Consider the following 12428-nt stretch of genomic DNA (forward strand, 5'->3'; position numbering starts at 1 on the left):
TTCATTAGTGCTGAGCATTTCTGTGAAAATGTCTACACTCAATAAAATCAGCTTTCTAGATTTCCTTAACAGCACATTAATACCCAGTAACCCTCTGTCTTATTTTTCATGGCAATGAAGTGAACATTAGTAGTCATTGTTACACAGGCAGAAAACCAAAAGGAAGTGGCTTTGCCGAGTTGATTTATCCATTTTCTTCCTCCTTTAAAAAGTAAATAAATGTGCTGGACATGGTAGTGCATGCCTGTAATTCAGTGACCTGGGAGGCTGGGATGGCAGGATCACAAATTCAAGCCCAGCCTGGGCAACTTAGCAAGACCCTGTCTCAAAATAAAAAGGGCTGGGGATGTGGCTCAGTGGTAGAATACCCCTGGAATCAATCCAAGGAAGTAAGGAGGAAAGGAGGGAGGGAAGAAGGGAACTGACAAAGATTTACCTGCATATTAATCAAACTTCATCTGTTTCATGGATCTCCTACTGAGAGCAGAATTACTACTCTCTCCAGCGTATCAACTACATCTGCCACAATTTCTCCCTCTGAACACTTACTATCTAGGATAAGGGATATGTCCTGGCAAGACTTTTGGAGGATCTATGAAATATATGTAGGATAAATATAATTGCTTCTACTTCTAGGGAATTCTGACATTTCCAAACTGGGATACACAAGTCCTATGGGCTACCATTCTATCTTCTAGTGATTCCACATCCAGTGCTCAACTCTTTCTAATAAGGACCTACTTTTTCTTTCCATATAAGAGCTGGTATTTAATTCTCCCCAAGTTACTGAGAATTTAAAAAACAGTATATTAATCCCATCCAGGAATATATGGAAGAACAATTCCCCAAAACAGAAAGCATCTCTCAGGTGACACGACCCTAGTCTCCCTCACACTATACCCATAGGGACTCTCAGAGCATATGTATACCAACGGTCACAAATTAGTCTGTAGATCCTGGTTGTTCTATGAATCACACTTGATTTTGCCTTGTGGTTTTCTTTTAAATTCATATTAGTTGCTAACATTTTAAAAATGAAAATCTTTACATTCAAATTCCAAGCTCCTTTCAAACAGTTCTCCCTTTGTGGTTGGGTAGGGACTCTCCAGATCACATCTCTCCCTGTCACCTTATGTCTGGCCATCATCCATCACAAAATCTGATTGTAATTTGCCAATAGCCAACTCGTGGTTCCCATCATCTAAGTTCTTTTATTTGATATTCCCAACATAGGTAGGTGAAAATATCACACTTTGTACCAGCATGAGCAAACAACTAAAACTAATAACTATAGACACTCCTATTATACACGGTGATCACCAGTGACTGCTCATAGGATCCAGGGAAAATAAAGGGATCATCTTCCATCTCTGGCCAGTAAACTGACCACCAAGGGCAGCAGAAGTGTTTATATTGGTTTTGCATCGTTAAAGTCCCAATAGTCAGAACAAAGCAAAGGGTTTCCTACGTTCCTAACTCACTGAGTCCACCCAAAATGATGTCATTTAACAGCAGTTACAACTGTTCAAAATTAAATCCCTTTTCTAATTACATTGTTTTTACTATACTGCATATAACCCTAGATGAGGAAGTTCCACTTCCACTACTAAGAACAGGCAAAGAAATAAGAGTGCAAAAAGCACTGCCCCAAAACTCCAGTTTTTAAACAACTAGTTGTGGAACTTAGGAAACGTCCTAGGATTTAGGAATAAGTCAGTAATAATCATGCCTGGATTCAGAGACTGGCTTCATATTTTCACCTACCTATGTTGGGAATATCAAATAAAAGAACTTAGAAGATGGGAACCACTAGTTGGCTATTGGCAAATTAAAATCAGATTTTGTGATTATGAAGTGAAATTTGGCAAGGAAGATCACAAGAGCTGCAGTTCATCTGACTCTAACAATTATCTTGCTCAAAACTTGTAAAAGAAGAAATTAACATAACTTATGTGTTGTAATTTGAAATCATTTGACTTGTTGCTGCTACAGGCCTGTACACTAACTATTTTCCCTTCCCCATATCCTACATCATCTGCAAGGTGTAAAGCCAGGTTTTGTGGTAATATCCAATAGACCTTGCAAAGCTTTAGAACATTCTAAAACAGACATCTTTAACATTATGTTAGAATCCATTCCACGAACATCCCATAAGTCATTCCATAACTATACTACTCAATTTACATTCTTGTTTGCGGATATCTTTCAAGTCAGACAAGGCAAAAATAATTTAGTCTTAAAATGAATTTTCAATTTATTCAGAAATATTAATTTGGCTCTAGGTTTTTAGAGAAAGAGTAAAAAAAAAAAGAAGTACATCACACTTTGTACCAGCATGAGCAAACGAGTAAAACTAGTAACTACAGACATTTCCTATTATACACTGCGATCACAAAATTCTATTCATTCTATATTAAACTAGGTATTTGAACTTAGAAAGCACCTGTCCATAGGGGGAAATGGCTCAAGAGTAAGGACCATGGGATCAAAACAGCCAAGGTTCCAGTTAATTCTGCCACTTACTGACTGACAGTAACTTGGTCATGTTACTTCACCTACATGCCATTTTCCTCTTCTGTGAAATATAGAAACTCAAACTGTTAAGGATACATGCAAAGACCCTGAGACAGCAAGTATTCAATATTAGTCATTAGTATCTTATAATCCTGTTTTTTTTAATTGCTTAGCAGACCCATCGTCAATCATGAAACAAAAAGTCAACTAGTGGCTTACCCATTTAAATAGTAATATTGTCCTTGGCACACACCTGTAATCCAGAACTCAGAAGCCTGAGGCAAGAGGATTGCAAGTTCAAGATCAGCCTCAGCAACTTAGCAAGACCCTGTCTAAAAGTAAAAAATTAAAAAGAACTGGTTCTTTATTATTATTTATAGTTTACTGGAAAGCACCCCTGGGTTTAATCCTCAGTACCATAAGTAAATAAGAAATAAGTCTAACACTAAGAAATTTCCACAGTGAGGAGGCTCACCAAATGACATCATATCCAAGGGAGGTAGATGGAGATAAAGGTGGACAGTGGAAATAACTCCTATATCTTATTATTCAGAAACAAAAGTGAGGGCAGAAACAGGAAATGGACAAAAATGCATGATACTTTAAAGCCCATTTCTCTTATTAAAGTTTCGATTTTGGTACATTCCAAGGTTTATTGTTGTCGTTTTTTGTTTTTGTCTGTCTATAGTACTGCGGATTGAACCCAGGGAGTGCTCTACCACTGTGCTACATCCCCAGCCCTCTTCTTTTTTGAGACAGGATCTCACTAAGTTGCCTAGGCTGACTTCAAACTTGGAATCTTTCTGACTCACCCTCCAGAGCAGCTGAGATTATAGGTTCGCCACTGTGCCTGGCTCCAAGAAGGAAAAGCTCCCTAATTTCAGAAAAGAGAAATAGGAGGCTACGTGATTCTTGCGAATGTTAAGCCCCAACTGCAGAATGTTGCACAGTAATATGAAAAAGGTGTATGCTGTTTCTATCACTAGCAGCAGAGCTCTTTCTGTACCTCCAGGATCCTATAAACCAATATAAACAGTGAGATTGTCTATATGCTCAGTTGATTTGTTTTAATCTTCCACATCTCTCAGTACTTTCTACAGATCACTCTCATTATCATAACCTTCATCATCCCTCATCCTGGACGCATGGCCTGGTAAGCCACTCACTATTATATTATGATGAACTAGCTGTAAATGAGGGCCAACTCCTGTTTTAGGAACATATTTTTAAAGCCAATAAAGTCTATCTTTTTAGAGTACCTCACCAGACAAATAAGATCATCTGTTCCTATGCCAAAATTTTAATGACTCAAAGAAGAATAATGAGATATAACCAAAGTTGTGATTATTTTTCTTATAATTCCTGGTGTTTTAACAATAAATATCAAAATATATTCCAAGACTTAACATTTTCATGACTCTTGAATCCTGACAATGTTTTAGAGTGACTGTTTAAAAGCTAACACAGGATGGGGTGTTGTAATAGGATAATAGGGTATGAACATCATTTTTTCATGGAAAGACCACGATCACATGAACTTAAACAGAAAATGATCAATGATATTTATCAATATACCTTTTGTTGGACAAAATTCTCATATTGCCTAAGAATATTTGAACTGAACTTTGCAACAGGACTTCCCAGTAGACTACCCAAGGTTCTTCATTTTTTAAGCTTTTCCTGGGCCAACTCAAAAACCCTCTCCTAGACAGCATTTCCTACTTTTCCTCTTTTGTTTTTCTCACTTCTTAAATGCCTTATGTGGGTGCGTGCATGTGTGCACCCAGGCTGTATAGTTCCAAACCCATCCTTTGGTTTTACAAAATTATCCCAGGCTTTTTTTAAAACTATAAAGGAGTTCCTGCCTATTCTCAGAAGTATGTGGGCCTAAATATTCCCTCAAATTCTGAAAAGGACTAAGGAAAAGCAGCTGACCCCACCCCCATCTCCCTCAAGAGCTCCCTTTTTACCCACTGTTCTGAAAATGCTCTGGGTTAGACTCACAGGAAACCATGTCTCTAAAGACCATGTCACTGGACCGGGTAGACTACAGATTCAGCTGGCAATTGCTCTAGTCTCTTATTAAACATCCCTTACCATATTCTTCTGCTTATAAAACATGAACCCAAATGGATGGTATGGTACTATATACTGCAAAAATACTCCAAAGAAAAATATGGACAGTTTCTATAATATATTATGGCAGCACCACTGACAACTGGGTAAGAAGTTTACCTAAGGAAGTTTCAATAAAAAACTTAGTTGGCTTTTGCCTGAAGATAGCCCTAAGATCTCATCAACCTCCCTGCATCTATAATCCACATCTGCCTCCCCTTGTCACAGTGGAAGAAGGATCCCTGTGACTTCGGAAGCTCTTCCATCTTCCACCACTCATAGGTGGCCCATTCTTTCATGTCCTCTCAAGAATGTCATTTTGTTTAATGTCCTTTTCTCTTACTTGAGCCTTCCCTCACTTGAGCCTTCCCTCACTTGAGCCTTCCCTCACTTGAATCAGATATATCCTTCTCTACAAATATACTCTGATTATTACTAACTTACAATACTTTCTCTTGATGCCGAGAATCCTCTGACTAATCTTATTCTAACTATTCCCCCTGATGGTAAAACTTCTTAGAAAGGGCTGGGGGTGTCTCTCCATGGCAAAGCACATGCTGAGCATGCACAAGGCCTAGGTTCAATCTTCAGCGCAGCAGCAAAAATAATGACAAAACACAGCTTCTTGTAAAAGTTATCTACAGTCACAAGATCCATTCCTTTCTTCCACTGTCTCAATCTTTTCACATCATCCCACAGTCTTCTTGATTCTTAACTCCACTAGTTTTGTCAGCAAAACAGCACTTTCTTTTATTTTTTTCCCCAGTATTGAGATGAACCCAAGGCCTTACTCATGCTAGGCAAGTACTCTACCACTGAGCTATATCCCCAATCCTTTTTATTTTATTCTGAGATAGCATCTTGTGAATTTGCCCAGGCTGGCCTTGAACTTGCAATATTCCTGCCTCTGCCTCCCAAGTAGCTGCACCTGCAGTCATGCATCACTGCTCAGCATACCACCTTCCTCTCCAAACATTCAACAAACATTTACCAACTATTATGGTAAGAGCTGGTACAGGAGGCATTCCAGGTGCTAGGGATAAATTAGTCCACAAAGTAAATCCTTGACTTCATGGAACTTAGAGCTATTAGGTAGATAACAAACACAAAGTAAATATTTATCAGGATGACAGTTAGTCATGAGGGTTGATAAAGTGATCAGACCTGTCTACAAAGATAAATGAAGTTTGGTAGTTGATTTCTGTGCTTTTCTTGGAATGTTTCTTTAGCTCATTGGTAAGGAACATTCTGAGAATCATCCGGGGTCTAACAAGTCCAGTTCCCTTAATTAAGTATTTCTGCTGAGAAAAAATTGCCCAGGCTTTGAAGAGATTTCTCTGTACCTCAGCATCTGCTATTTCTCAAGTCTTCATTCATCTCATGTCTTTAACATGTGAGCACTGGCATGCCTCACATTCCCATTAAAGTAGTCTGCCCCTACTTATTTTTTAAAGCTTCACTTTCCCAGAATTCCTTTTTTTTTTTTAAGTTGCCAATGGACCTTTTTTTTTTTTTAATGAAATCCCTAATTTTTTTAGTTGTAGATGGACTCAACACCTTTGTTTATGTACTTTTTTTTTTTTTTTAATGTGGTGCTGAGGATTGAACCCAGTGCCTCACACCTTCCAGGCAAGCACTCTGCCAGTGAGCCACTACCCCAGCCCCAAAGTAACCCCTTTTTATTTTTGTATATTGATAGTCTCCCTATGAGATGGATTTCATTCCATCCAATCTCATGGAATTACATACAGGATATATGTCAATAGCTCACAAAGTCTACATCTAGCCCTAGTCTATACCATGAATTTCAGATTCACATCCAAATGAATATTTTTTTAATTTCAATTTCAAGTCATAGTTTTTAGTAAGCATCCTAAACTTAACATGACAAAAGTACAACTCAAATTTTTCTCCTAACCTTTTCCTTCTCCAGTCTCCTGACACCTAAAAAAATAGCAATAGCATCTATTCAAGTGATCAAATTAAAAACTTAGTAATCATCCTTACTTCTCTTAATTTTCTGCAATTTTTAAATTTTTATTTTTATTTAAGAGATGTACATCTCACTATTTTGCCCAGGCTAGACTTGAACCCATGGGCTCAAGTGATCCTCCCACCTCAGCTTCCCTAGTAGCTTGGAATACAGGCATCCAACACTGCATCTGGCTCCTGCCACATGAGAAAAAACAACGTGTAAATGTAGGCAAAATAGTTGAACCGTTCATCAAAGATAAAAAGAGTAACAGATAAGAACATTAAAAAACTCAAAAGCCTTTGTCAGGTAAATGCAAAAATAATACCACAATGTCAACTTATTAGAATCAGTGAACTTGAAGGCAGGTTAATATATATAATCCAAAATGAAATTTAAATAGGAAAAGAATAACCAGAAAAGCAGTATAGAGAATCCAAGTGCTGTGGAACATCTAGTGACATAGAGACATATAATTGGGATCCCAGAAGGAGAGGGGGGAAAAAATCAAGAAGCAGAATATCTGTGGACATAATATCTACATTTTCCAAAATTAGTGGCACCAAACCACAGATCAAAGGAGGTTAGAAAACACAAATCAGGGAGCCCAAAGATATCAATGGCTTCCAGCAGGATTGCAGTGAGGGCTGCCACCACTGGCTGAGTAAATGAAGCCCCCCCCAAATTCTGGACAACATAGGAAACTGGCTCCAGGACATCTAATGCTTTGCCATGACAGGAATGATTTCCAGAGGAACTTGATCCTCAATTTGGGACTTTGCTGTGGGAACGTAGCTGGCCAGGAATTTTAGTGACATGGACCTAATGGCACCTCAGCCAGGGGTGTAGCCAAGTAGATTAATGGGACTCCTGTGCTGTACTCAAATCTTCCAAAAACAGAGCCTACAATCTGACCACCATGAGATATGCCCCAGCAGTAGCTGATATGGACTGTCACTGCCAATGGCAGCACAAGATACGCCCCCTTCCCTTTCCCCACCTCAGCTCCAGTCTCTGGTCAGAGGCCTGGTTCAGCTCAAGTGCTGCCTCTATTCTGTAAAGTTCTGCACACAGTTCTTAAGATTCTTAAGATTCACAAAGAAAAAAATGCAAGAAAGAAAACACAAAGCAAGCTAGGCCTAGCAGACTCACACTGCTGAAAATCAAACACAAAGAAAAAGTCTTGAGGACCACTGTAGGGATTCATAAAAACATCACCTAGGGGCTGGGGATGTGGCTCAAGTGGTAGCATGCCCACCTGTCATGCGCGAGGCACTGGGTTCGATCCTCAACACAACATAAAAATAAAATAAAGATATTGTGTCCACCTAAAACTAAAAAATAAATATTTTTTTAAAAAATCACCTAAAAGTAAAGAAGAACTACATCAGATTTAGTATCATGACCAAATAAACCAGAGAAAAACAGAGTAACATATTTAAAGTGTTGAAAGAAAACTTGTCAACCCAGAATTCTACATCTAGTAAATAGGAAGTCACTCTTTGAAAATGATATAAATCATGTGACTGGGCAAAAAATATTTTCTACTATAAGCCATACCCTTACAGACTGCTTCTATTTTCCAAATGAAAGTCAACATTTGGTATGTATGGTTCCCAGGTGATGTGATACTCTACATGAACAATTTAATCACAGCTTTGTTAGAAGTTATTAATGTATTTGTTGATGGAAAAACTTAGGTCAGTAAATCCCTATGTAAAATTATCAAGTAAAAACTGAGTTGGAGCCATGTGCAATGGCACACGCCTATAATCCTAGCAACTCAGGAGGATGAGGTAAAAGGATCACAAGTTCAATGCCAGCCTCAGTAACTTAGCAAGCCCCTGTCTCAAAAAATAAAAATGGGTGGAATGTAGCTCAGTGGTTAAGCACCCTCAGGTTCAATTCCCAATACAAAAAAAAACTGAGTTATAATTGGGAAAAGGAAAAGCTACCAAATTATTAAATTACATCATACATATGCTTTTAAAATAAGATCTCATCGCTTTGTTAATGAAATCCACTGGGACTATTCTGAGATTCACATTCACATTAAAGAGGTAGAAAAACAAATTTAAAAGGCAAGATTAAATCTACTATTAAGGAATAACCAGTGTATCTTTAAAACAACAGTTTGGTTGAAAGTCTGAAGAAATGAGTTGCCTCGCTTGGGCTACTTGCAAGCCATACCAGATACAGGCAAAAGGGATACAAGCCAATGTCTTCATGAAGATATCTGACAATCATTTAGCTAACCCAAGTACAAAGTTCTCTTAATTTCCCTTAAACCAATTCACTTCATCTCATTAATCCTTCTTAGAACATTGATCAGTTCTGTCTGAAAATGTCAATTCTTGTCTTTAAAAATATCATCATCCCCCCCTTTACTACTTCTATTTATCCCATCTTCTATCTCCTCTCCTCTTCAGCTCACACATTGGCTCCAGATAGGTTCACTCTAACCACACACTGACCCAAATGCTCACTGCTTCACTCCTACAAGCCCTCCCGTCCCTCCTCTTCCTTAGAATGCCCTCCGCTTTGCTCTCATGCAACATGCAGGTGATAACTTTCTCTTGGAAACAGTTTCTGACTAGTTAACATGAAAACTTTTTTTAACAGTAAGATGAACCCCTTGGTTCTTAAACTCTTGCTACTATGGCAATTTATTCCAGATCTGTTCCTCAACTAGTTAAGCAGAGGCTGTCCTGGTAAACTAATGGTGAAAAATGAAGACCTGAGCTATGTCTTACCTTGCAAGAGAAACAGGCACTAAGACATCAAGTGACCAATGCACACATGAAAAGCCTTGGGCAGAATGGTTTTCCTTTAACATGAGAAGTTGACAGGGACATAATCCCTTGTATAGGAGTATGTGAAATGAGGGCTTTCAGTAACTGACAACTCTATAAAGAGAATGTATGATGACTAAATAGTGTTCATTTTCCTAAATGATGTTTTAAACACTTGTGTCAGTGTTTCCAAAATGGAAATATTGTTCAAGAATGCTGTTGGGCTAAAAGAATCCAAACCCTAGCTTCTATGAATAAACTGAGGTCAGCCCATCCTTAATTGTTAAACCAGTCTTCCAACTAAGAAATACAACAACAGAAAGGTTAACTATCACGATCCCTTTAACATTTATTGAACATGTTTTATATGCCTATCTCTATATATTCTAAGTCCTGTAAGAGTTAGAAACGATGAAAATACATGGTCTCCATGCATAAAAACACAAGCACATGAAAACAGATACAGACCTGAAAACTCAATAACAATACATGGTGTTTTATCATGGGTCCCAAGTCGACAGATATTAATAGAAATAAATGCTACAGGCATTCAGACAAAAAGCTCCAAGAAGGCCATGATACTTCAGCTGGGCATTAAAAGATAGATAAATCTTTGGTAACAAAATAATAATAAAGGACACTCCGTCTTTGTGAAAGTTAGAAAAAGCCTTGCAAAAACAAAATTTTTGTTTAAAAAAAAAATGAGATGAACTTGGAAAAATAAGTGAAGTGTATACCATGGAAGAACTTGACTATCAACCTAAAGAGTTTAGACTTAGTCTGAAAGTGACAGTCACTGAAGACTGTCCCACCACTGAACCAATGTGTGGTTAGTGTGATGTAGGTACATCACCACAGTGACTCTTCAATAAAGACTATAAAACGGACTATTTGTCTGAGTCAGTACGGTTTTCTCAATTTTCTTCCTCAAAAGCATATTTCTTCTTCCCAAAGACAGGTAACAATTTTATTCTGCAGCTTTAGGTACGACTCACTCTACTTAAAAATGTGTCCAACAGAATGATTGCAAAATTCAAATACAAATAGTACAACTCTTTTAAATATCTTGATATATTCAAAACAGATTTAAAGATATTTTGCTGAATAAAGGAAGGGATAAAACATAAAGGGTTTTGGTTTAAAAATAAAAAACATGGATGTCACTTACTTGTATTATGTAACAAAGTCATTACTTTATAAATGTATGACTTAGGGAAAGTTGTGGGGGTTTTTTATGAGTGGAACACTCATTGGGAATATCTGCAGGGCTGGGGATATACCTCAGTTGATAGATTCCTTGCCTCACATGCACAAGCCCCAGGTTTAATCCTCAGTACCATGTGTGTGTGGGGGGAATATATACACACACACACACACACACACACACACATTCATACATATATATATATATATATATATATATACACACACACACACACACATACACAACATAAAGAGAAGCAAAGGACACCTTCTGACCTAATGGAAGTCAAATGGGGAACTAAATACAGATATTTTAATAAGTTTAAAAATTCAGTTCATCCCATCTAACACAGATTCTTTCATTATTAAATCTCTACTATGTATATCTGTCATAGTCAAAGAAAACCAAAACAGAATGAAAGAATAGTATTATACTTTTTCTTGAAGATTATTAAAACAAAGGAATTTTTTCTTAATTAAAAAAAATAAAGAATAAGTAAAAAATGGTGGAATCTGTTTCATACATCTGAGGATTAAACAGTATTATTATTTTGTGCTTTAAAGAAATACATAAATAGATTTGTTAATTCTACATTCTGGGGAAACTCAGAGTTTAAAAGAGTTTTGAAATTAAGTTGAGATTTACTTATCAGTGACTTTTAAGAATTCGTTTTTAACTTTCCAGAACAAAAGATGAATTCTCAGTAATTATGAGTCTAAAAGACATGGGAAAATCAGTTCACAAAACTCAATTAAAAAAGTAAAAAGCTCATGATTTGCAGGTACAGCTCAGTGGTAAGGGCACTTGCCTGGCACAAACAAAGTCCTGGATTTGGTCTCCAATACCAAAGGAGAAAAGAAAAGGATCATGGAGAGAGAAAGAGGGAGGAAGGAAGGGAGGGAGGGAGGCAGTGAGGGAGGGAAGCAGGGAGGGGAGGGGAAAATACAAACTAGAAATTCATATAGTAAATCAGAAACAAACACCCCAGAGCCTTATAATCAAGGGAAACTGAGTCCATGGAGAGATCCATGTTACAAATTAAATAATCTATAAGGTTTTTACACTAACTTAGTACTAAAATGTGTGATATAGTCTAATAAAATAGATCTATTTTTTCCATTAATGCCACTTTAACATGAAAACCTTACATTTTACAGTGCCTTTCAATTCTGAAAACACTTTCATATTCATTTTCTCATTTGGCCCTCATAAGCATCCTGCAGAAAAAGAAAGCAATATTTTCCTTCAGTGAAACTGAGTTCTAAAGTAGCAAAGCCAGAACAGAACCCAGGAGTTCTAATTTGGCAATACTGTTATTTCAACACACTGCCTTTCTACCAAATACCAGTGAAGTATGCCCTCACATTTCAGTTGTGAAGGTCACACCTCTTAGTTCTAATCACAGCACAAACTGGGATACAATTGCTATTACATCTGGGATAGGAAGATGAGTTTACTACTTCAGCATTTCTTTTCTTATACATGCTTTGATTAAGTGTGGTCTACCCTTAACCAATCAAGGTAGAAATTTTTATAGTTTAACTATATTTATATATTTAAAAGTTGAAAGAGAAGCAAATTTACATAAACAACATTTTTTTTCCCCACAGACTTTTCCATAAAATCACATAAGCACTCAATAGATAATAAAGCTATCATGGGGGGGGGGGGTGATCCTAGAAGAAATCTGAATGTATGTTAGTAGTCAGAAATTCATTTGAACTAGAAAATTATACAGCTTTGGTATATATTTTGGGTGTATGAAATAAATGAATGTTCCATTCTCACCCACCTCTGTTATCTTTTATAGAAAAAAAAAGTTCACATGCAA

The 12428-nt window shown here is 37.1% G+C and overlaps 1 pseudogene; it reads left to right on the plus strand.

Moving 5' to 3' along the window:
• The first annotated feature begins 7220 nt into the window (after positions 1 to 7220).
• On the plus strand, positions 7221 to 7450 carry LOC114104989 (mitochondrial import receptor subunit TOM6 homolog pseudogene; annotated as a pseudogene).
• Positions 7451 to 12428: the final 4978 nt, after the last annotated feature.

Source organism: Marmota flaviventris, chromosome 1 (assembly GCF_047511675.1).
Source record: "Marmota flaviventris isolate mMarFla1 chromosome 1, mMarFla1.hap1, whole genome shotgun sequence".
Taxonomy (NCBI): domain Eukaryota; kingdom Metazoa; phylum Chordata; class Mammalia; order Rodentia; family Sciuridae; genus Marmota; species Marmota flaviventris.